We start from the raw sequence: 27062 nt of genomic DNA, 5'->3' as shown, positions 1-27062 counted from the left end.
TTATGGAAAATCTTAAATATCTATAAAGAAATCTATCTGGAGGGGTTTAATGAAAGACCTCGTTTCCTTTTAAGTGACTGTATTCTATTTAGGGAAATTTTGTCCTTTTCTGAAAGACTCATTGGCTAAGTGTTGGTACACTCTGTGTGTATACATGTGTGTGTGTTGTGGAGGAGGAATGACAGAGTGTGCCATGAATGACTAATTTAAGCTTAAAAATAAGCATATCTCACCTTTGCCATATCCTAAGTTGAGATCTTATGATTGATGAAAGTGAATTATGCTTTATATTACATTAACTCTTTGAATCACAATACCAGAGACGGTTAATATACCCAAAAGTGATGTTCAGATCATTTAACAGCCTTTCAGGCTGCCTGCTGTCCCCACACACGTGGGGTGTCAACAAGGCCCAAGACCCACAGATTTTGCAGTTCCTAGAAGTGGCCATGTCAAGAAAACTTGGAAAGCCTAGCCTAAGTGGAGTCCCAGGCCCTGGGGGTGATGCCAAAGGTGTCTGGGCATTTGCTTGCCCTGGTGTCACCAACACAGAGGGCTTTGTCTCCTCCTACCAGGTCTTATGAGGACCTGGTGGGGGTGGCATGCAGGATGGCTGCAGGGTGGAGGAGCTTCATCAAATGTGTCTGGCTGGCAGCAGCCCTCTAGAGAGGCTCTCTTAGGAAAAGTGTGGAGACATTGCAGAGAGCTATGTGGTACTGGCACCCACCAATGGTACGGGGCTCTGGAGCAGGAAGCTGATCCTGAACTTGAGGGATAAGAGAGGCCCAGAAAGGGAACAGGGTATAAGGGTGGTTGGCACAGCATCTGCTTATCCCTAAATAAGGAATTATTTCACCTTTTTATAACCTGTGGCGGGGTATCAGTGCACACTGGCTTCTTCCAGTATAGAGAAATAAGGAGTGTGCCGTAGAGTCTTAGCTAAGGATTGGAGTTCATTCATGAACACATCTTCGACAACAGTAAAATAGGACTATTTATAGGAAGTGAAGGGCCAAGGAATCAATCACTCACTGTAATAGCAGTGTTTCCTCTGTAAGCAGGAAGGTGCTTTTAAATGCTTCAAATAAACTAGAAACATATTCATCTACTGTTGTATGATTCTAATGTGTATTTCATTCTTTTCTATAATTTAAGTATTTCTCCTCTTCTTTTTTTTTTTTTAATTTATTTATGATAGTCATCAGAGAGAGAGAGAGGCAGAGACACAGGCAGAGGGAGAAGCAGGCTCCATGCACCGGGAGCCCGATGTGGGATTCGATCCCGGGTCTCCAGGATCGCGCCCTGGGCCAAAGGCAGGCGCCAAACCTCTGCGCCACCCAGGGTTCCCTCCTCTTCTTGATTTTCAAAGCCATCACAACTCTATGAGAATTGAGTTTATTTCCTAAATGAATAGTCAAGTTCATTTCCTAGCCATACATTATCCTAGCCAGTAGGTAAAAGCTCACGACGACATACAGAAGGGTGGAGATCATTCTTGTCTCTGTGTGTATAACACATGCACATGTGCTTTCTTGTGTTTGAACCCACTCAAAAGACATAGGTTTGGTATTTTTAATACATTTTCACTTTCTGTATCTCCAAATATAGTAGTATGCTTATGCAGCACCAACCACCAAAATTTTTAAAAAGGAAGCAGATGATGAGAAATAATAAAACTGGGATATTGATGATCTACTGTCTCTGAAATGACTTCCTGATAATTATCACACTTCTGCATTCAATAATGCACAAAGACAGCTTGTATTTCCAACTACTATTGTGCTTTATAAGATTACATATCTACAGTTTACTACATGTAGCAGCCTGAGGAGATCTTCCTATTGTTCTGCAACATTTATCATAGCATTGCTTTGATAATTCTATAGGTTATTAATGCCAATCTGAAAATCAATAGATTTTTGGCAAAAGCCTTTTTGAAAGTGGACCTATGTGAAATAAAATAATTAGATGTGGCAAAGAAAATTTGATAAGGGTTAAAATAGGGAAGCTACTTTTTATCTGATGTTTATGAATGCCGAACTGCTAATTATGTTCTTATTATTAGGGATGATAACAAAGTTCATGGTTAAAAAAACATGTGCACTAATATATAAGATATATATCTTATATATAATATATAATATCTTATATATAATATATAATATCTTATATATAATATATATAAGATACCTAAAATATTTATACATGCAAGTACACATATCTCTGTATGTGCAGGATATATTTATTATAGAACTCCGTATTGAATCTCAGGTTGCTCTTTTATGTACATTTAACAGTGCATGAAAGTTTTATGTTTATTATTGTGTTATTGTTCATAAAATATATTAAAACAATTTGTAAGAATTATTTCTCATGCATGTAATGACCATTTATAACTAAATAGCAGTGCCAGCTTTACTGAAACAGAGAGAATGTATCTTTCAGCAGAAAAGTAAGTGAATTAGGCTGGGGGGAGAGATTATACGTCAAGGATTGACTTCTGGAGTTCAGCAGGACAAATTGTTTCTCCTTGGATCAGTGACCTGTTTTAAGGTGACCTGTTTGAAGGAGTACAGAGTACTTGGAAAGTGACCAATTTATTAAAGTTCTGTTTAGATAGTAGTCAAGGCACGGAACAAATGCTTTGCTTTGGTTCTATCATCTGGAAAATGGAAATATTAGTAGCACACATCTTATATGGTTGCAATAAGAATTAAATGAAAGAATACAATAAAGCATTTAGTCCAGGGCTTGGCACACGTGAAATCCATCAATATTACCTATAATTAATCCAGTATCTCATGATTCTATGTGGCCAGTGGGAGATCTAATAATCACTGTAGTGAGTAGAGCACTGCTTATTGAAGAGGCACTTGGATTTGCTTTAGAAAGTTCTGAGGGGTCTTCATTAAAATGCTATTTGTCTCCATTGTCTACTATTTTTGCCCATCTTTAATACTTTAGCCAATCCATCTACACTTAAAAAGTATCCTTTATGTAAGATAAATACAAACGTCCTTTTTGTGTGGTAGCATATGGCTAGCTATTGTGGCTAGGGAGTTATTTTTTTAATGGATTGGATAAATTCATTCTGTTCTTTTTTTTTCTAAAGATTTTATTTATTCATTCATGAAAGACACAGAGAGAAAGAGGCAGAGACACTGGCAGAGGGAGAGGCAGGCTCCTTGAGGGGAGCCTGATGTGGGACTCAATCCCAGGACCCCGGGATCATGCCCTGAGCCAAAGGCAGAAGCTCAACCACTGAGCCACCCAGAGGTCCCTCCGTGCTAAGTTTTGAGACAAGACTGAGTATGTGGTTCTCAGGGCACTCACAGACTAGCAGGATAGAGCCACACTCAACCAACAGTGCTAGTACTACAGGTACCAGGCACCCTGAGCAAGGTGTGTGCGCGGCTTTGCTGCAGCTGCCTAGAAACAGGTTCCTAATCTGGCTGCTGATGAGGGTTGTGCTGAGGGACAGGGGAGGATACTCTCCCCCATGTACTCCGTCTCTTCTTAACCTATTAAACCAGATTTCACAACAGATTTTACACTCTCCATGGTAAGCATTTATCATATCAGTCTGTTACTGGATTGAATTCTGCATATTTTCAAAAAGCCAGTTTTTCTGGCTGAACTCAACTATAGGACAATTTTGTACACAGAGAGTATACGACTAAGCATATATGAGTGTGACAAATTTGCCCTGAATATACTTTAGTGGAGTAAAAGAATTTTTAAAACGAGGAAGTCTTTTTTTCTTTTTTTCCTGGAAAATTATGAGGTGTTTTATTTCCTCAAAAGCATTGTCTTTAGTGTTCCCAATATTATTGTTTCTTTTTCTTTATTATGGAACTAACATATGTTCTTAATTTAGCGATTACCATCAGTTAGTATAATTGCTTAGTTTGATTTCGGTTTTCTATTCAGTCATCGCAGTCCATGCATGAAGGGTGTATTGTCTACCTTAGAGTGAATCTGAACAATTAGGTCTTTCCGTTTTGTTAGGCTGAGTCTCTCAAGAGGGCCGGTGGTCCTTATTAGCTATTATAAAACATATTGTAACCTAGAAGTTCAGAGTAAACAGCCGAGCCTGAATTGCGAGAAGAACAGCCATATGCTGCTGTAAGTCCACAGGGAAGAGGTATATGGAGATTACTGGATGTACGTAAAATAATGCAGGGCTCACTTTTTTTATACTTCCAACCAGAGCTATGTTTTTTTGGATTACAGTAGGAATGAGGCATATGGTTTTGCCTGTTTTATTGTTTTATTTTCTTCTCTTTTTATTCAAGTAAATAATTTTGAGATAAACTTAGTAAAGGACTGTGGCTTCATATGAGTATCTTAACCACAATTATTAGTGGCACAGTGTCCATTGCGTGATTTGGAGGCTTCATTGACCCTGATTTAATTTGAGTGGGTCACTCCTTAGTAGAGTAACTCTTGACCAGTTACTGAATCCTGAACCTCAGTTTTCTCATCTGTATAAATAGGCTTATTATAAAGACAGAACACATTAGAATATAATGGTCAAGAATGAGACCTCAAAGTCAGAAAGATATTTGAATTCCATCCATCCATTGATGAGTCTTATGGCCATAGGCATGTCATTTTATGTCTTAGTCTCAGATCTTTCATCTGCATGGAAACAGTCAGGACGACTTCATAGAATTCATGAGATAGTTAAAGGAAATCACATACACAAAGATCCTAGAACATTGCTTGCCACATATTCGGTGTTAAATGAAGATGGTAATGATAATTTGTTTCATTTTGTTTTGCCACTCTAACCAACCTATTACCGAGGACCTGTCATTTTAATCTAAAATTCCACATATGTAAAGTCTTTTCTGTCTTAATCTTGCTGTTTGGGGTGGGGATTAATCTTAAAAAGAGGTACATGTGCCATAATAACTTATCTGTGCCTATGCAGCACACCCAAAATGTTTATTTTGGTATTAAAAACTGGGCTACAGGCTTTGGGGACAACCAGAAACTTGGGCAAAATTTCTGGTGGAGTTTAACCCAATGAAATCTGTCTTTCCTATGTCCTTGTTATATAGTATTTATAAAAAGATATTTTCATTGAATATATATATTTATATATACATATTTTTTTTTTCCTGTAGATGGTCAGTCAGATATATACTGTACTGGGGGTTCCTCAGCTTGCTTCAAATGCAGAAAGTGAGAATTCCTCAGTGCCCTCATTTGCCTCATGGGATTGCTGTTTTGGCCAAACATCAAAAACTTTTAACCAAATCCACTAGACTCATTAATAGCATAGAGAAGCAGATTTTCTATAATGAAAGCTATTGAAATAGTCTTGAAGTAAGGATGGATTGAATGAAGTTGGAACAGTGTTTGAGGAGAGACTTGACCTTTTATTTGTTTGGATTCTTAGAAGTCATGCATTCTCTCTCTGCCTTGATTTCCCCATTTGCCAAGTTGCCTACATTTGGAAATGCTCTTTCTTATCATGGTCAGTACTTATGAAAGATAGTTCACCCTGTGAGGCAAGCATCTATAAGCTCTCCCTTCCCCACAAACCATGAGCATGAAGTCAATTCTCTGATATTTTACTACATTCTGACAGAACTTGATATGCCACTGTAGTTCCTGCCTTTATAATCAATTCTGAAAAAGACTATTCTGCTTCCTTTCCTTATAACAAGATGACTAATTGTGAAAAATATATTTTGGTTTATTAGGTGTAAATTTATTTTTTTTAAAAAAGGTCATTTTCGGGTCAGTAGATCTATCTCTGTATATGAGAAAATAAGCATTTAGTAAATTCATGTTCTTGACATGTTGAGCAAATGTCAAGGTGATTAAATTTTAACTATGTTCTTGCTAGCTCAGGGTAGGTGCTTGATAAGTATTTGTTGAATGTCATGAATAATATGCTGATATTTTCTAAATACTAATTAAACATGGAACAATGATCCAGGATTATTGATTAGGAAGTGGACTTGCGCACAGATTATTTATTCAGTGACTTCTCTCTGCTGAGCTGAATGCTAAACTGTTGAGGAGTACAAAGTTCAATAATATAAACTTCCAAATATCAAATAATTTTCAATTTAGGGTGCCTGAGTGGCTCAGTTGGTTAAGCATCTGCTTTTGGCTCAGGTCATGATTCTTGGGCCTGGGATCAAGCCCCATGTCCTGCTCCCTGCTTAGTGGGGAGCCTGCTTCCCCCTTTCCCTCTGCCCCTACCACCCCTCAATTTGTGTGCTCAAATAAATAAATAAATAAATAAATAAATAAATAAAATCTTAAAAAAAGTTTTGCAATTCATTAAAGGCAATTATATACTTGAATAACTACAATAAAAGTATAATTAAGTACAGATTAAAGAACAAACTATGAACTCAGAAGATGTAATGATTACTTCCAACTAGGGGGACTGAATAAAATTTCTTGATAGATGAGATTCAAATTGAATCTTCAGTTATTTCAGTGGCCAGAAATGGTTGCAAGAGTGTATAGACCATGGAAAAAGCATCCATCCATCCATCCATTTCAGAATAAAATGCCTCCAATGCACCATTGCCGTGCAGGGTGCTGTAATGATATGGAGGTAGGTATTTCAGATTTAGTCCCAGGGGTCATATCTGAACTAGTAGCACTAAGCAGGAGGAGAATCCAAAGATACGTCTCTTTCATGAGTCCACAATGCATCCATCCATGTTCCTTTATTCTCGTCTATTTTAAACACACATCCTTATTAGCAAAGTAGGATTAGTGTTCACAAAGAATCATATTCTCTCTTGGTCTGGAGACTGGGAACCGGAAACTGTTTTGATCCATCTGATTTGTGATATCCCCATGGAAACAAGCTGGAAAGACCCTAATATTAGGGTGGCCAGATGGGAGAAGCCTGACATTCAGAAGGCCCCTACCATTCATTCTCAGAGACGCATTGATTATTTAGGGCAAAGAATCTATTCTACTTGTCTGTAAATCTTTAACAATTAGCACAATATGAGTTTCACTAAATATTCACTGAATAAATTAATGAACTAAAAAATAAAAGTACTGTTATCGTCTCAAGGCAATTAAAGTGAGCTGACCCTAAAATACTAATCTGGAGATAAAGTATAACCTAGGAGCACATGGGGTAAAAGTAGAGCTTGGAGCCATAACAGTAATCAAGGATGAACAGGGATGTAAAAGCCAGTATGGAGAATCTAGTTCAGGATCCATCTAATCAAGCCATATAAAAAACCAATGGAAAACTCAGTTACACACAGGAACAAGGAGAGTATATGTATGAGACCCACATAAGATTCTTTAGGATTTAACTGTTACTATTACCACTGGCTTTTATTTGCAGAACTTCCTGTACCCTGTGGGACCTCTGAGTTGCTTACTGGTTTCTGATGCTTACCTTGAAGGAGCAATACCCATTGCTGCCTGTCTGACAGATTATCTCTGCCTTATCTGTTCATCTACTTGATTTGAGCTTTGTTCCATGAGACATTTAAAAGGATTTAATCAGATTCATTTATCATAGCAGGATAAACAAACAAACCAGTAAATTAGGAAGAAAGAATAAAGAGAGTTAACAAATTTTAGTTAGTAGTCAAGTTTGATTTCCTCATTAGCAATTACAACCAATAGATTCATCTAGGCTGTTCAGCTGAGTAAGAATCATGCTGATATTTTAAGAACATACAAAATTATGCCATATAAAAATAAAGTGCCTCCAATGTGCCATTGATGTGATATTTTAAGAAATACAAATTTATGCCATATAAAATATGGCTTAATATCATTAAGAATTGAGATGCTGGATTCAGTTATCTCAATCTCATTGAAGGCAGATTCCCAGAATAATCTAATAGTATCCAAGGAATCTAGTAGCATATCAGGGAAAATATAAGTAGAGCATTACAAAGTCTGTTACTATTGATGAAAAAAATTCATCACAAGGGCTTGATTAGTTATTTTAATAAGTAATTGTGACAGTGACAGAGCAAGGGAAATGAAAGCTAAAAAAATGATAGAGGTCAAATTAGAAAAGGCAAATCAAAGAATAAATTGCAACTCAAAAAGGACATAACATAAAATACAAAGTGCCTCTTTATATCAACACCAAAGAAGGGCAAAGAAAGATGGTGATTCTAGACTTTTATGGGGATAATAAGGTAATAAAAAATTATAAGTGATATTTTAATCCTTATTCTAACCTTGGGAGGAGTAAAGTAAGTACAATTTTAACATGATAAGTAGAATAGGAAAGGTTAAAATAAGGTTATAAACATAAAATGATAATGTAAAATAGAGATATAACTGGTAAAAAAAAAAAGGTCATTTTCTTATAGTAGATTTACTAAAATATATGTGAACCCTGTATGCCAGGGTACTTTTAAAAAGCTCAATGGATAGATCAGTGTTATTTAAAATCTTCAGCATACTAGAGAATTACAAGTGAAAACTGCAAAGTATTATATAAGAATAAAATATGTCACCCCCAGCTATAGAGATCAATTGCTGGTAAGGGCATGAAACTAAAAAGGATAAAGTTACCATGTCTATTGACTGAATCAGAAGTTTAACATGACATCTTTCCTCAAAAGTCCCACTATTTAAGGAAGATAAATAGAGCCAGAAGCTGGATCCTCCCCAAAGTCCCTATTGCATTTTACTAAGGTTATGGATCCTTATCTCCAATGAAGTTCTAGAAATGTGCAGTAGTATATATCTCCAGGGGGTTAAGCATAAATCCACAAATAAATGACAGAGGGATATAGCAAGGACACTTAAAAATACTAAATTTGACCGTTACTTGTTTGCTTGTGTTTGTTCTAAAATAATTTTTAATTAAATTTACTTTGAGATAATTGCAGATTCACATGCAGTTATAACAAATAATAGAGATCTCATGTCCTCTTTGCCCAATTATATTGAAAACTATAGAGTGATATCACAGCCAGGACATTGACATTTTTTTTTGACAGTGACATTTATACAGTCCACCAATTTTGTTCAAATCTCCCCAATTTTACTTGTACTCATGTGATGTATGTGTGTGTGTACGAGTGTGTTTAGTTCTGTGCAATCTGACCAATCTGTGTTGGTCCATGCTTCTGCCACTATAGTCAAAATACAGAACATTTCCATCACCACAAGGATTCCCATGTTGCCCTTCTATTGCCAGATCCACATCCTTCCCATATGCCTCTCCCAGTATCTGTCAACAGCTAATGCGTTCTCTATTTCTACAAATTTGTCATTTCAAGAATGTTGTGTAAATGGAATCATACGGTACATAATCCTTTGAGTTTAGCTTTTTTCACTCAACATAATTCCTTCAAAATTTATCCAAGTTGTGTGCTCCTTTTAGTTGCTAAGTATTATTCCATGGTATATATGTGCTAAGTTTGTTTAACCATTCACCCTTTGAAGGACACCAGCAAAATAGTATGTATAAACCCACTATGACGTTTGTTGAGTTTTATGTAAAGAGAAACAGGAAAGACTGTGATGTCTTATCTCAGAACCAAACTAATTCATTTTTATCGGACAGTCTTAGAGTTACAGTTAACCTTTAAAATAGAATGCTTTTGGAAAATAAGAAAGAGAACATTATTGCTGTAGTACCTTAAACTTAAAACTGGCATAGTGACACCTTGGATGTGGTGTACTTACTACAATTGCAGCAGATACACCTAAGAAGAAAAAGTTCTTATTTAAAAGTAGTACTACCTAGGTCTAGCTCCTTTGAACATCATAGTCTCTGAAAATAGACCTGTATTCTTTCTTCTTGTGCTTCTTTTTTACATTCCTTCTATCAATACTATACTAAAGTTGCTGCCTGTGGTATTAAAATGAAACTCTTACTGAGTTTCCAAGACTTCCTCAAAGTTGCCCCTGCTCTGTTTCTTAAGTTGTTCTAACACACCAGTAGGCTTTGCTGTATTAGTCCTCATTTGACTGCTTTATAGCTGTCAGATCCGTTGGTATATGCATCTTTTCTGCATTCAGACCATGGTTCTAGATTCCAAAAATCAGACATGACTTTTAGATTAAACCACTGTATGATCTTCGAGACTACTGATTGAAACTCTTTGTAGAAATGTTTAAAGGGAACCCAAAAGGACAGATTACTATGGGAATCTCCTAGTAAGAACATACTTTGAGCTCAAGATCTGTGAATTAAATTTTTTAAACTTGTGCAACTAATGACCCTAGCCATAAAGTCAAAGAACCAGTCAATTTTTATAAATGATATCCATAAAATGTTTGATAGAGATGTCATTTCATGTTGTTCAGGGTACAGAAGGACTTAAAGGACAGACCCTAGGAAGGTCTGTGATGATGTGGAAAGCGTCACTGGAAGTTAGGAGACTGGTTTTCAACCTGAACTCTCACTAATCCTTAGATATATTTGTGCTTTATGACTTAATATTTGAGGCCTCAGTTTCTAGGTTTATAAAATTAGGAACCAAATATAGCTTTTCACTAGAGTTTCTTTGAGATCTCTTATTTTCTAATTGGATACTTCAGATAGTAGAGTTACGTTATATGTGTTTTCTTGTCTTTTTACTTATTGTTTTTTAGCTAAAATATGTACTCTAAAAAGTGTAAGGCCTCATTCATTTATCTATATAGAATAATGCTACCATGTAAACCTCACTGATCAGAGGCCTTATGTGATTATTTTCAACTTGGGATATTTACTTGAAGAAGCACGACTGCTTATAGCCTATGAAAACTAAAATAGAAAATGGGAGAGGTTCTTTTGTTTTAATAAAAATGTAAAAATTACTAAAAATGGCTAGGCTATTAGTTCTCTTTTGACTTTAAAGACACGCATTTTTAGAATATGCTTTAAAAATAGGACTATGCTATAGGGAAGTTGAGTTTGTTCTGTTAGATGGACTGAAATCAAGCAGAGCTAAGTAGAAATAACTGATGTGATTTGAGAAATGCTAGTTTATTCAGAAAGCACTTTTGCAACAAGATAAGAGAGCTAAGTTCCATGTGAAGAATTAGAAGATGTCGTGGTAGAGAAGAACAGCCCACACCTGAACAGTAAATGGGAGCTAGGCTTATTTTTGCTTCCATAAAAAGGGAAAACTAAAATGATTTCAGAATTCCTGCTGTGCCATCTCAAATTTGATTGCATTCTGCTTGTGACATTGAGACAATCAGTCCACAAGCATTGATTGCCCTTTTACCTCATACACAGTAAAGCAGCTTTACGTTTGGAGGTAGATGTATCAGGACTCAGGCACAGCGATCACATCTTGAATCTGCCTTCATGCCTGTTTATCCATTTCCTGAGTCTCCCCAGAGTTCTTCCACTCTTTCTCAGCTTTTCGCATATTTGTATGTTAAACTTTTCTCCTGAGATGAAGTTTCGCATCTGTTACTAGCTGGCTAAGCAATTACTGGGCATCGCATGAAAAACAGAACTTTTTCATATCCTTTAAAAGAGTCTGAAGAAATAATTGGCCTGAGGAAGTTAATACCATTCTACTACCGTGATGACACAGCCTCCCACAGGACAATTGGCTCATTTTTCTGAGAGTTCGTGGTGGCTCTGAAAATTAGAAGATTGCCTCTCTAACAGAAAAATAAAAAATAAAAGATAATTTTTTTTTCTAAAACTGTTGGAAACTTGAGGCTGAAACAACTTGGAAAATGATGATGATGGGTCTTATCTAAGTCAGCATTTTTTCCAACACCCTCCTCAGAATACAGGTTCTGCAGGATTTTAACTATCTGCTGTCTATGCACACAAAGGCTCTCTGGTCAATGAAGTTTAGGGACTGCCTGGACAACTGTTGTTGTTTTGTTTTGTTTTCCTGCAATACCTGCCGAGCCTTTAATGTGCTGATGCACACCATGATTGACTGAGAAGTCAGCCTGGGATTGGGACGTACTGTTTAATAAATTGATTTGACCATGAATCCCATTTTTATTTGAAGAGCATTTTGTGGAACTAATATTCCTTGAAGCTCACTTTGAGAAATGTTGGCTTAAGCTGAATTTTCCACATAAGCTGAATTTTACATTTATTAACTCATTTAATCTTTATCATAACCGTGTGAGTGAGATACTGGTAGAATGACCTTTTTTTTTTTAAAAAAGAGAAAGTAAGATTAACAATGAGTTGCTTTATTTAAGTTCACTCAGTTAGGGGAAGCGTAAGTGAAATGCATGTGCACTCCAGTGCTCAGCTTCTAGGAATTTGGAAGAAGTAGAGTCAAGAAGAAATGGTGAATGACTGGATATGGGGAAACCAGGAAAAGGTGGACCTCATGATGACTTGAGGTAGATAAGAATGCAGGAGAGAGAGTTCAGGGAAAAGGGTGCCATAGGAGAGAGCTCCAAGGAGGAAGTCACACAGAAGCTAGAAGGAGCTTGAATGTTCTAATCTAAGGACATGAAGGGAAGGCGTGCCAATGGTAGGGAGTAGACTGCACAGAGGTAGAGGGGGGCTGTCTAGGAATGTTCATGAAGACTAGAGGGAATGGGAAGGGGAATCATAGGAGGTCAATAGATCTCCATCAGTCTACAAAAAGGTGGTTTTCAGAGACATTTATAACTTCACAATGCCACTTGGCCATATAAATTATGAGGGAATAGTTCTGCTTTTGACTTCGGGCTTATTTGCTACAAAAAGAAAATTATCCTTTATTCTAACTGCAACTTTTTTCCTAGTTTTTCAAGTGGTATAAGTAGGTTACCTTTTTACAAAACACCTCAGTCTATTCTCTAGTATTTTCTTGAACTTCATGTTGACCTGATTTCATTTTAAGGAATTTAGGGAATTTTGAAGATAAATACCAATTCAAAATTTGACAATTATTTCTATAATATTGGTTAGTAACAGAGTACCAGCAGATATCTTATAGTTTAAATTACTTTTTACTAATTCCCCCTTTTTTTTACATATGTAAGTGAACAATTCAGTGAACCAAACTCAGGAGACATTGCAGCAGAGTTTTAGTTCAGTAGACAAATTATAAACACTCTTGGTGTACCCCAGAAGATGGACAAAAATAAAATTCTTTTGTGAGAATACCAACTGCTTTTGCCCTTTCCATAAAAACTCCAAAAAAAAAAAAAAAAAAAACTAGTTGGCCAATGATGATACATTCTACCAGCATCAGAGCAAAGCCTTGTTGTTATGTCCATTACCTGCCTTAATCTTATTAAAACATCCCTGCTACAGAATAGAAGCCAACCCAGTCAGCACACTATAGCTCTGAAATCTTTCCTCATCTTGGAGTTACTATTATATAATAACTAGTATATATTATATACTAAGTATTACGTACTAACTAGTTCCTATTTGATTGAATCTTTTTTAAGGATCTAAAAGGTTTCCTATGTGAAAATACTTTGTAAACTTCAAAATGCTGTAGGATTGTTAGCTCTTATTTGTGAAGTCAATAATTCTATGTAGAGGATAATAGTCACACAAAGTCACATTAAAAAAAAGCCAACTTTTTCATTTTTCATTTGGGAGGATTTTTGACATACATTGAGGTATGCATTGATTTAATCAGAATTGGATTTACATATAGTCCAGCAAAACTTAACTTCTAATATTTAGTTTCTTCTGTTTTTTTTTTGTCTTTTTTTATGTGGTATGTGTGTGTGTGTGCAAGTGTGTGTGCGTGCGTGCGTGCGTGTGTGTGTGTGTGAAGCTCAGTCTTTTACCCCTATTTAGAAAAAGAACTTCTCATACCTCCTTCATGTAAGATAATGCTCATGGAAAATTCTGGTACTGTAATTGGCACACAAACCCAGTAAATGTGGATTGAATCTGAAAAATTTCATTGTAAGTTTGTTACTTGACCATTTCTCCCTTACTTCATAGGAGTTAAGTCCAGATGGGAAGAGAAAATGTTATTTTCTTTTAATTTTCTTTTCTTTTTTCTTTTTCTTTTTTTTTTTTTTTGAGTTCACTGATCATTCTTTAGCTGATGTATAAAATAAAATACTTGTTTAGAGAACTAAATTAAAGACCAAAATTAAAAACGGTAAATTTTCACAAATGTGCCCTTTTGCAGCCTTTCAGTAGATCACATTTATTGGCATAAAAAAGATCGCTGCTTTTCCTAACGGGAACCCTCACCATTCAGGAGTCCACCTCTGGAGCATGGCAGCCATCTGCTGCTGCTCCCTAGTGGCTGCCCCTAAACTGCCCAGATTGTTTAAATGTTGAGTAGAAGAGAAAGAAGCAGCTGTTCTGGAGTTTTGTGGCTGCCTCTGCCCTCCTCATCATCTAGCAAATATGTAGATCAGCTTACGGAGCAAAAGACACACTAAGGCGGGCTGTAGTCCTCTCCACACCAGTTAGTTTACTCATTCCTTGCAGAAACCGCAAACCTCTTTTTTGCCATCCTCTTTATGTCTCCTTTTTCTTATTCCTGTTCCTTCTTCAGGATGCTAAATGGGAATGGGCTCAGGAGACTGAGGGGCTTATACTCAGAGGGGTGTGGGATTCTGGCTAAAGTGTATGTGCTCTCCATCTTGCTCCTTTTATTTCCTTAGCCAAAAATTCCTCCTGTGTCAGAAATATATATGTAAATCCATTATTTCATTTGGCTTCAAATCAATACTTTATGATATTGCTGTTCATATGTAACAGAAACAGTATGACTATAAGACTATTATGAGTTTTTCACTCTTGTGTCCTTAAGGAGAATCATCTTTGCTGTCCATAATCAGGAGAGAATCAGAAATCATTGAAATAAGCTTGTTTGATTTATATCAAGAACACCAGAGAAAAAAAAAAGAATGTATGTAGCAGATGAGAGGTGGAGGAATAAAGAAAGGAGCATGGGTTGGTTTGGTGGGAAATTTGAAAGTTAAAAAAGACAGAGTAGCTGCTAAATGCAAAAAGTACATATGCAGAGAGACAGAGGAGGGAGGGAAAGAGAGAGAAGGAGAGACAGAGATGAGAAATGAATGCTTAAGATCAAGAAGACTTCTGTAGAAGAAAGAATGCTCAAAGGGGTACAAAAGGATTTCAAGAAATTGTGCTTGGTTTGATGGCTTACACAGAGATTCATCTTTTAGAATTGCCCAGAAACTTCAATAAATATTTAAGTTGCTTCTAAATATTTTTTTTGATATTTGTTCATTATGTTTTATTGCCAGGAGGCAACAGAGTTTTCTGGGGTGAGAGTATTTGAATGAAAAGTGTCCTGCTTAGTGTTTTTTGGAGTAAGTCATCACCTAGAATGTAGATTAGAATGGAATTTCAGTGTTTTACTGTGAAATTTCCAAATGATTCGATGTCATCTGTGGTTGTCTCTAAAATACTATACCAGAGCTTGAGGGAAACTTTAGTTTCCTTTCTGATATTAGAATAATGGTTTGGGATGATAATCTACTCTTTGGGTTACTCTATGGATTACTTGTTTTTGTTTTGGGATTTTTTTTTTTTTTCTGACTCAGTATTCGCTAAATTCACTAAATTGAGACAGCCTAAGAAGTTCCTTTTATATAACTGCAGATTGGAAATTAGCCTTTTAACCTTACTTCATAAGGTATCAAATACCTTTTTTTTAAGATTTTATTTATTTATTCATGAGAGACACAGAGGGAGAGGCAGAGACATGGGCAGAGGGAGAAGTAGGCTCCCTGTGAAGAGCCCAGTTTGGGACTCAATCCCAGGACCCCAGGATCACACCCTGAGCGGAAGGCAGACACTCAGCCACTGAGCCACCCAGGCATCCCAGGTATCAAATAACTTAAGAAATGAGAGACTATTCAGAGTAAATACAGGAGGTGTGGCACTCAAGCATGGATTGGTTTATGGCCTAAAGCCCTGCACCACTAACTGAGGCTTTATTCTGAGGGGTTAGACTTGGATACCAACAGTGATACTAATAATGTAAGGAATTGATAGCCAAGGACAGAGAAATAGGGTTCTGAGTTATAGAGAGGAGTTCCTACTGAAATAGGATGGCTGTGGTAAGCTATGGGGGCCCTGGAATCAACAAGTACAGGATTTGACTCTAGGGTATTTTCCTCGATTCAAAGACCATGAAAACTATGGTTCCAAAGAAAACTGCCTCGCTGACCTAGAAAGGGAGCTGCAGAGTCAGTGTGGACTGGGTGTGTGTGTGTGTAAGTTTAATTTATAATTAGGCTTTGCTATAAAGCCTCTCTACTGTGCATTCAGACTGGAGGGAATTTATGCCCTAGAGATGTGCAATCAGAATCTTCATTGTCTTTTTAAGGAATAAAAAAATTTAAAATATCAAAAAAGGTGGGAAGAGAGGAAAAAAAGAGACAAAAAATAGTGTGGGCTGATTTTTGAGGAATTTTCTGTAGAGTTTTAAAAGAAGGAAGAGGAGATCCCTGGGTAGCTCAGCGGTTTAGGGCCTGCCTTTGGCCCAGGGTGTGGTCCTGGAGTCCCGGGATCGGGTCCTGCATCGGGCTCCCGGCATGGAGCCTGCTTCTCCCTCTGCCTGTGTCTCTGCCTCTCTCTCTCTCTCTCTCTCTCTCATGAATAAATAAATTAAATCTGTAAAAAAAAAAAAAAAGGAAGGAAGAGATGTAGAGATAAGTATGAGAGACACTAAACGCGTGAAAGATGACCTCGTATATTGTGCTCTATATTATGAATTCAGTCCTCTTTTTGTGAGTGACAATACACATTTGAATCATTTTGCATTATTTTGGTGTGAATTTAGTTTTTAAATATTACATAATATTAGCCCCACTTCACATGGTGCATTGGCTTTGCAAGTGTTAAGGATATTTACAGCCGAGGAAACCAAGGATCAGGAAAGAGAAGTGGCTTACTCATGTGTCTTCAGCTATAGAACTTGAACAAGACTCCAACTGCTTCCGTTGTACAGTGCTGCCTCCATTGGCCTCCACCATGCTTCTTGTTACTAACCACTCAAGAAGAGTGGGTAGAAGCCTGGGGATAGAGGGCTAGTGGTTGGGTGATGAGAGAAATATATTTGGTGCAAGACCTAAAATTCCACTCAGAAATTAAGGTTCAAGAGTAAGAAAGACATAAATACAAGAAAAGAAAGTATTTTAATTCACATTAATGCCTTAGGACATAGAATGGTCTTTGAAGGGGTTGTTGCCTCCTAAATGTAAGAATATCATAGAAAAAAATGTAAGAGTATCAGTAAAACAAACGAACAAAAAACTATAGTGTGCATATTTAAGCAAATACAATGTTCCAGAGTCCCACATTGATATTTGATTAACCAGTTATGGTGATTTGGTTAGTAATTGTCTTTCTTTCCTCAGCTTTGAAAACAAGATTCATGGGTCAAGGAGCAGATTTTGTTTCACTCCCTAAAGGATCTGTTGTCTACCCTTACAGTATACAGGAGCTCAAAGCCAACTGGGGGGAAAACCACCAGAGAATTTAAGAGGATAGCAAGTAAGCTGGTTCTGAGACAGCTTGGAATTCAATAGGGTCGACAGAAGACAGTGAGTCATGTTATGCTATCCTGGCCTAATCGAGTCAGAATTCATTAGGGAGCCTCTGCAGGGGAAGTGCCAATTCCACGCCTTAACAGCCAGGACAATCGATAGCATCAGACAATAGATGTAGTCTCTGAGCCAGCCAGCAATACAGTTCAAAAAAAGGAAGCTGTTAAAAAAAAATAAAATAAAACAACAAGAACAAAAAACACACAAAAAACAGTGCACTGTGTTTTGTGAGTGTCTAATTAAAAAAAAAAAAAAAAAGAGAAAAAGAAAGAAAGAAAATGAAAATGAAAGAAATAGAGTTCTAGTCACCCTGAGGGATTTCAGGTCATGACACACTTAAAGACTTAACTGTAGAAAAAAAGCAAGATGAAAACAGAATTGGAAGACATATTTTAACATTCAGGTAGTTAAGATTTCAAACAAAAGTCAGTCCTGCAGGTACAGCTTCATCACTGACCATGTGAGAGGTGGGAAAATTCTTAGCTCCTAAAAAAAGGCACTTTTACATCTGGTATGAGAATGTATTCATGATGAATATGTGGCTTTCCAAATTCATCACTTCCTTTTCTTACATCCCTTCAGTCTGTGCTCAGATTCTCTTGACTAATTGCAAAGCCTTCACTTGATCATGATAAACCCTATGGCTATGTGTTCCAGAGTTCTCTGTTCCAGCTGAAATCAGTGAATTTGCTTCTAATGTCCAGCAATGATGATGAGTTTAATATTCCACCAGTAATAACAGTAAAATTTTTGATGTCATGGTTTATTTATTAAACCATGAGTTACTTTTGGGTGTTTGTTAGCACACTGAAAAGCATGGTTGCCTGAACCCAGAATTATGAATTCCACTCCCAGGTTGTTTGGTGATGATAGCGATGCCATTTAAAATGGTGTTTTGACTTTTAAATTTACTTTGAAGTGTTCACTTTAGAAAGCTTTTTGAAGTGGAAAGTAACAATACCTGATTGTGCCTGTCCAGGCCTGGGACACAAGGGTCAAGAGGTAATCTCTTTGCATTGTTTATCAGTTCTTTGTTTTTGTTCTTGTTTCTCTGGTGACCACTCTAAATATTATTTTCACATCTTGAGTCCTTCATTTATCAAGTTATTTACACATTATGATAAAAAAGGTAAGGACTTTGTTCACTTTTGCTACCCTTCACTCTCTCCTCTTCTCCCTCTGTTTGTTTTTATTTGTTGTGTTGAGACTCTGGTTTTCCTTCTGGTAAATTTTGTGACCATGGAAAGATATACTTAAGCCTCTTCCTGGCTCCCACCTTTTGACATCTATCTTATGACATAAATCTTAACTTTTAGCTTCATAAGAAAAATATATTAAAACATACACACTTTGTTATGCTCTTCTTTCTCATGTATGCCACCCATTTTTTTTTTTTTTGAACCACACTGTCACTTTTACATCATTAAGTTATTAACATTGACATTCTGTCTGGTGCTTCTCTTTCTTTGTCCCTCAATTGATCTCCAAAGGTAGAAAACAAATAAACATTTACAGTATTATGGCTGTGTAAACATTATTTAAGGTCTGGGATGAGACTCCATTTCCTCCTCTAAAACATCTGATGCTATAAACCTGGGCCACCCAAAGCAGAATGTCCCTGGCATCAAGGTCAGATGGGTTGTCTTTTCTTATACTTAGTCTATTGCTTAACTCTGAATGCATTTTTATATGCCTGACATTTATACATAAAAAATATATATATTTGTCCTGATTTTCCAATCACCATTCTGCTTATTTTCTCTTGAATGTTTGTCATTGTTCTCTCTCTCTCTCTCCATCTGTCTCTTTTTTCCTCCTTCCTTCTCTCTCTCTCTCTCTCTCTCTCTCTCTCATTGTTATGGGTCTTCCTTCAACCACTTAGGACATTTCCCTTCTGGGCCTCCTGTCTCCCTACTCCCAGATTTACTGGTTACTTTCTAAGTTTGCTGTATGACTGGCCTCCCCTGAATTCATCTTCTGGGCTGAAATATCATCTCATGAACTTCATGTTTTCCTCTTACATAGTTTACTTCCTACATTTTGGGGATACATCTTCAAATAAATTCCCATGCCAGGATATAAGGGAAGAAAACTATCTCAGTAAATGTTCAAAAAAAAGCTTTATTTTTGTACTTAATTGATAGTTTGGTTGGATCTAGAAGCATTGAGAGAAAATTATTTTCCATCAGAATTTTGAAGGAATTATCTCATTGTCTCTAATATCCAATAATGCTAATAAGAAATACCTTCAGTTCATTTGGTGTCGTCTGTCATTGCTTGTACAGGAGACTCAGTGGACCCTTTCAGTATGAAGATTCATGTCCTTAGCACTGGAAAATTTCTTTATATTATTTATCAGATATTATAACACCCCTCAATCTTCTCTGATTTTTCTTATGGAATTCTATGAACCAAATAAACATCGTACCCTGTGGGATGGTCCTTTATCTCTCATATTTCTCTTTTTGCATTATATGCTCTACATGTTCTAAACTTTATCTTCCACCCTTTCCAACTTTTAATTTCAACAATTATACTATTATCTTTAATAGTAGCAGTTTTGAACCCTGGTATTCAATTTTAATGGCATCTTATTTGATATTTATGGGTAGATTTTCTCCTTGAATCTGTATAAATATATTATTTGCAGTTTTTTTAAGTTCTTTTAGTGTGTGTGAAGATTTTATCCATTCATTTATTTTAGAGAGAGAGAGTGCAAGTGGGGAAGGAGGAAGGGAGAGGGATAGGCAGACTCCAATAAGCATGGAGCCCAAGGAGTGCTCGATTTTATGACTCTGAGATCACCACCTGAGCCAAAACCAAGAGTCAGACATTTAAACAACTGAGCCACCCAGGTACTCCTACAGTTCTTTTTCATTCTGTGAAATACCTCCATTTCCTTGAAGATCAGAGATTTTTCAGTTTGTTTCTGTTCTGTTCTTTCTTTCGTGCTGTTTGGTGATAGTTGGTTTAAGAAATTCCTGGATATTTGGAATGGGTTTCCTCTGCTGCTATGAAAAATGATTGACTTTTCCCACTCCTGAATCTCTAATCTGAAGAAGTCAGACCAGATGGGTCATATCTGCTGGCTGGTTAAGAGGGTTTTTTCCTCCTGAGGAGGGCCAGCATAAATACATGCTAGAGGTCTTAGAATTCCCAGATATTTGTTCAGTTTCTTTAAGGAGAGCCCTCTGCTAGAGGTAGATGCTGAGAGGTAGATGCCAACTGAATGGAGAGGATATCTTACCCTGATTCTGTAACATAGGCCATCAGTGATCCTGCACATCTATTATTATTATTTCTTTAAAGATTTTATTTATTTATTCATAGAGATGCAGAGAGAGAGAGAGAGGCAGAGACACAGGCAGAGGGAGAAGCAGGCTCCATGCAGAGAGCTTGACATAGGACTCGATCCCAGGTCTCCAGGATCATGCCCTGGGCACTAAACTGCTGCGCCACCGGGGCTACCCCCATCTATTATTTTTAATACAGTGGTTTAAAATCATTTAAATCTTAAAACATTCAAATTATGTACTATATCTGGGTGTTCTATCTTTATGGAGTTTTCTTTGGGCAAATTGGTGTTCTTTGAAGCACCCTAGCAGTATATCTAGATTATGAGTTCTCCACTTATTTTTGCCTTTCAACCAATCAAGCTCTATTTCCTACATTTCTGGTATTTATTTAAAATGGTCTCTGTTGGTGAAGCACCTGAGTGGCTTAGTCAGTTAAGTGTCTGGCTCTTGATTTCAGCTCAAATCATGATCTCAGGGTTGTGAGATGGAGCCCAGCATTGGGCTCTGTTCTGGACATGGAGTATGCTTTTAATTTTGTCTCTCCCTCTCCCTTCCTCTCAACCGCACCCCCCCCCCCATCTAAAAAAACAAAACAATAAAATAAATAAAAAATGTCTTCTGTTGGTGACAGCTCCTTTACATTTTGTGGGATTACATAGTCTCTAACAACTTTATTATTCTTTCTTACATGTCTAGAATTATACTGCAGAGGGATCCTGGCATGATGAAGAGCAAGTACAAGAGCCCACTTCCTATCCTAGTCCAGCAGTGTTAATGTGGTTTTGGAAGTAACCTCATGAAATGTCTTACTTGTGAAGAGTGTATAGTTGTGTAGATTATTAGATTTGGAAAAGAAATGACAGACATCACATGAGTGATATTTAAATCTGGTCATAACTTAAGCTGCCAAAATTCTAAATATATGGCAAGATTTTGTTGGAATATTTATTAATGAATATATGAATTAACTGGATGCCACTTTCCAGAATTAGTTCTAGATTGTGTTTTTGCCCTTCCACATGTCTGGTTTTCCTAGGATGGGGTAACCAGAGGAAGTGGTAACTTATGGATGGGGGTACTGGGAAGAATATATCAAAGAATGCTCCTGAAGTTTTTAAATAGCTTTATAATTTGGCATCAGTGGCTTTCAAGGAAAGGAAGGTGTTTTTCAAGAACTCTTCAGCCTTCTAATAAATGAATAATAGGAATAGTTCTAAACTAAATTATTCATTACCACTTATAAAAACTTCTTTAGAGACTTCTAGTCCTTGTCAGTGAGCAAGTTGCTTCCTGGTGTATAGAAGATATTTTGAATTTCTAATTTCTAGTTTATTTTATATTCATACAATGAAGTTGGCTATTGCAGCTGGAGTGGCTTAATGCTTCGAGCCCTAAAGTTATAATTCAAGAAATATCCTACCTGACAGATGTTTAGGACCCACATCCCACTCCATGCTCACTGATGCAAGGATTTTCATCCAACATTATTCTATACCGTCTCCCAGTGGGGGAGTGCAGGTGAATTGAAATCAAATATAAAATGACTAAAGGCCAGAAAATATGAATATGTGATGTAGAGAGTAGGAATGAGGCAAAGTGCTGATTGAAAAGAAATGAGATGGGAAAGAAGCAGTAGGTGGTGGAGAGGGGGAGAGGCTACTGGGTGGGTAGCCCATAGAAACCAAGAGAAAATATCAAGTTAACTTTAGGAATCAGAGAGATTGGGAAAATGTGATGCAGCCTGGAGTCAGAGAAGGGCTAAAAGGAAAATCAGAATGTGCTGGTCTTGAAATCCAAGTGAATAAGTAATACATTCACATTTCAGGTGACTAGAGAGAGAATATTTCATTATGTGGGGTAAGTTGTTCTTGGAGCTCTGATGGAAAACTCTTAAGCATTTTTAAGGACTAGAATCTAAAAAAAGATAATTTCTGGGATTGATGTTGTTTAGATCTGGAAACCTGGCAGACCTGGGACTGACTTGGGTGTCTGTGATTTGCCTTTCTGTATTCAGCTTACAGTCCTAACACTTTGCAGCCAATAACAGAGTAGATATTCCTTTCTAACTGGATAGGCTGTGTTTTGGGATAACTTATGTTGCCAGAGGGGTATAGAAGACATGCTTTATGACCACATATTAATGGGAGAAACCCCATGGCCCCCACTATCCTCATAGCAAAACAGACTGACCCCAGCTAAGGAAAGCTTCTTCCCTGAAAGTTCTCCACCTGATTTTATTCCACTTTTGGTGATAGCATGTTAACACTACCTGAGAAGTACTGGTCTGTCAGTATTTGACTGGCAGCTCCAAGCTGGGTATAAAGTGTCCTTTTCTTGCAGTAGAAGAAAATTAAAAATAAAATTTAGTTTCAGCATTTTTGTTTCTTTCTGAACAAGTTCAGTGTATCTTGGGAGAACAAAAGTTTCATTACATGGAGCCTGTCAGGATTGTTTAATACCTAAATTGGAAAGCACCTCTTTGCAAACAATAGTTACTTGGTACTTCTGCCAGCCTCATTGTAGGGAGCAAATTAGGGAAACATTGGCTTGTTGCTACATTATGTAAAACAAAAAATAAAACTAGATTAAGAAACTACTCAGGCTTTAGATGGCCCACTGTTTTGAGAAAAAAAATAACATTTTCCTTATTAGGTATTTGTGAAGCTTTTGTGGTTCATTTGGAGCAGCTCACATTTGAGGCATAAATTAAAAAAGAATAATTTTGAGAAGTATCAGAGTGGGATTTTGACGAGTCATGTGTGTAGGGCTGAATCATTGCTCTTTAGCAGTTAATTGGCAAAGGCATTGTTCTTCTCTGGTTTATTTTTGGGGATTACATGTCTTGATTAGCTCTTCTCCCTGAATTCCCTTTCAATACCATCAGCCTAGAGATTTTACATTTGGTTAGCATGTTTCGTCTGAGCTAGATCCAAATTCTTTTCATGATTTCCAACTGAAAATCTCCCAAGACAATTGATAAACATTTGAAGGGTCTCATTGAGTAAGGGACAGGCAGGGCTAGATACAGAGAAACAGGTAGAAGGCTATGGGATCAGGCTCACAGAAATCCCCAAAACGTGGAGGTGTAACGAAGCCAGAGATGGTGGAACAAACCAGACCACCCTCTCTGGGTGTCAGAGGTGGGGTCTTGTTGTAACAGTCACTTTGACCAACAATTACCAGACTCTGAAAAGGAAATAAGCCATTAAAGATGTTATCACTAGTCCTTACTCAAACCAAGACATCACAAGAATGCTGAGGCCACAAGCTCCCTGGTCAGTTCTAAATAAAAGACTGTCAGTGGACACCCATGTTGGGAACCCTGTTGGGACCCCTGTCACTCCTGAGAGCTTTTTTTTTCGTAACCTTGTTTAATAAAACCCTATCGCTTTACTCACTCTCCATTGTCCTCAAGATTTATTCTTTGACTCCATGAGACAAGAACCTCCCCCCTCCAGCTTCATTATCAACTGAACCGAGGGAAAGCATTGTGCCCTTCTATAATGTTTTTTAGTAGACAACAAATTAATGATCTCCACATAAATTTAATTTAGCCCAAAATTAAGCTTTTAAAAAATCTGCTCTTTAGCAGTTAATTTGCAAAGGCATTGTTCTACTCTGGTTTATTTTTGGGGATTATAAATCCCCAAATTTTCAAAAATTTGGGGTGCCTGGGTGGTACTGTCAGTTGAGTGTCTGGCTCTTGGTTTTGGCTCAGATCATGATCTCAGGATCATGAGATCAAGCCTGACTTTGGGCTCTGAGCTCAGTGCAGAGTCTGCCTGAGTTTCTCTTTTCCTCGCCCTCTGCTCCTCCCCCTCCCTAAAATAAACAAATAAATCTTTTTTTAAAAAATCTTCAAAAGTTTGTAATTATATGAAGTTAAAATAACAGTCCACAGAGGGACAAGAGAGAAAGCTATGCAGTTTTTGTAAAGCAGAGAACCATACGTTTTTGTATGCTGATCAGATAACCCTAAACTGTTTAGTTTTTAAAATTGACATCACTAAATCACCTATGTTAACAGAATTTTTTTATTTAAAAAATGAAATAATTTAGAAATATTTTATTACTCAGAATGTATCCTTTTGTGTTATCATCAGTGTAAGTGTGAATAATATATTTGATGTCATGAAAATTCACAAAATCTTAAACTGAGTAATGAACTCATGTTGGAAACTTCTGAGTCAAAAGGAGGTAATAGTGTTTTGAAGTTTCCCCCCTTTTTTGCTTTCTCTGTTCTGTTCTAATTTTGAGATCCTCAAACTGATATGAAACAGCAGCCAAATTTCTTCCTTTCTTGTTATGAAAAATGCTTTTCTAAATAATTTTGGTTTATGGTGGTATAAAGAAAATACTATTTTTTTTTTCCTGTCTTTTAGAAAAGTTGAGTCCCAATTCCATAGCTTTCTGGTCATTTGTGGCTACCAAAACAAATCCAGCATCACCTGGATGCAATCTCATATTCTATTCCAAAGCTCTACCCCTCACTTTTCCAGTGGAGAATGGTGCTGTTATTTTGGCCAACTGAAGTTGTGAGGGAAGGCTTGTGGGCAGGGATTGGAGGAGGAGTGTGTGTCCAGGGTTGATGTTCTGTCTTTGGGCTTCTTATTTCTTTTTCTCTACAGCTGATTGGAGGCAGGGAAGAGCAATAGGTGAAACTATGTTCATCTTATCTAACTGGAGGCTCGTCAGTGGTAGGAAAATACCTGTGTTCTCACCTCTGATTCAGTTTTGGTTCTGTCTGTTAGTGATCTTGGCTGACAGAGAGTTTTCAAATCAGTAGTATGTGTGAGTTCTTTGAGTTGAGTTCAGCTTCAGCCTCACATCTCCTTTGATGAGGAAGCCTTCAGAAAACAGCAGCTGTAATATCCCTCCTTCCTTGCTGTTGATCAAAATCTCCAGTCAAAACTCTTTGAGTAGGACATGTGACTTGAACTCATTGTGTGACTCAGAGGCTGCTGGAAAAACCTATGGTTCTGACCTGGTATCTAACTTCTACATATTTTTTTTCACATAAAAGTAAAGCCATTTGAACTACTAAATCCTTTTCCACAATGCTGAGATTCTGGAAGCCACCCACTATCCCTAAACATAACCATAATCATCACCCTAACTTTTTACTCTGAACTGGGTGAGATATTCTGTTATCTTCATTTTTTTATCCAATTTGTTCAGGTTCCTCCAGCAAGCCTCCAGCCTTTAGAAATCTCTAGCAATAAGCACTCTCTTGGTTGACCTGCCTCACATATGTTGGGACATACATCAAGAGATTCTGAAAACCTATCTTACCACCCATCTCTCTAGTGGTAGCCCCAGTTGTACCTGGGATCTGTTGCTCAGCAAACATCCACCCAGAACATCTTTTCATGCAGATACCAGTAGTCTCTATAAGTAGTTTGGCTGGCAAACCCTCATTCTGATGAGGGAAGCCAGTAGCCTCTACCGTGAATATGGCTTTTCTCTGGAGGCTGATGAGACTTAGATGGATGCCCCCTCCACCAATTTGTTCCCTACGTGATGAGATATTATGGTTAGGGTGAGGTGGGTGCTTATTTAACATGGGGTGTTTCTGGAGCAGCTTGGTTGGCCTTCATGATAGCCCACTGACTTTTCTGAATGTAAGTCAAAGGCAACTCTTCTTGGACCTTTGAGCTTTAGGTCTTGGATTTCTGGGGTAAAGTGAAAGTCCCATCCAACATTATGTTAACACTATGATTTTTTAGTGTTTTCACTGGTGGCGTGAGATGTAATGAATGTTTCTGGCTAAATATGCTTCTTTTTACTTCATAGTGAAAGCAGTAATTCTTTATAATATGGAGAACTTAAGAGAGAATGGTTCAAAAATATCAAGAATTTAAAAATACCATTGATGTCATAATTAACTGAGAGTGGAGTGCAATGCCTATGTCCTCTATAGAGCCAAAAGCCTTATTAACTGCTTTATAACCAGGGGAAGTACATATGAGTACCCAGAGGCCTTTAGGATTGCCACATTCTTTAAAAGGGATTTTAAGCCTAAAAGCATCAAGCCTACCTATTCTACACTGGGAAGTGCTGCAACATTTTGAATACTGTTAGCAACTTACTTAACCATACATTTCTTTAGTAATTGTTTGTTTTAGTCATCTTTTTGACATTTAGAGCTCATTTATTAAAAGCCTTTGCTTATTTTTAAGGTAAGTTATACCTAAGTTTAATTTCCTAATTTAGATTCTTAAGTTTTGTGCCACATTGAAACTTCTTATTTAGTTTACTGTGAGCATTTCTTCAACAATAAACACTTGGTATTGCATTTCTTTGAATGAAACTCAATGCAGCCAA

General features: G+C 37.1%; 1 protein-coding gene across 8 annotated transcripts in view; it reads left to right on the top strand.

Annotated features, from left to right (window-relative positions):
- GRM8 (glutamate metabotropic receptor 8) overlaps positions 1-27062 on the top strand; it is a 731564-nt gene that overhangs the window by 588781 nt on the left and 115721 nt on the right. The window lies entirely within an intron of this gene.

This window comes from Canis lupus, chromosome 18 (assembly GCF_048164855.1).
Source record: "Canis lupus baileyi chromosome 18, mCanLup2.hap1, whole genome shotgun sequence".
Taxonomy (NCBI): Eukaryota; Metazoa; Chordata; class Mammalia; order Carnivora; family Canidae; genus Canis; species Canis lupus.
This window is presented reverse-complemented; position numbering and strand designations above follow the sequence as displayed.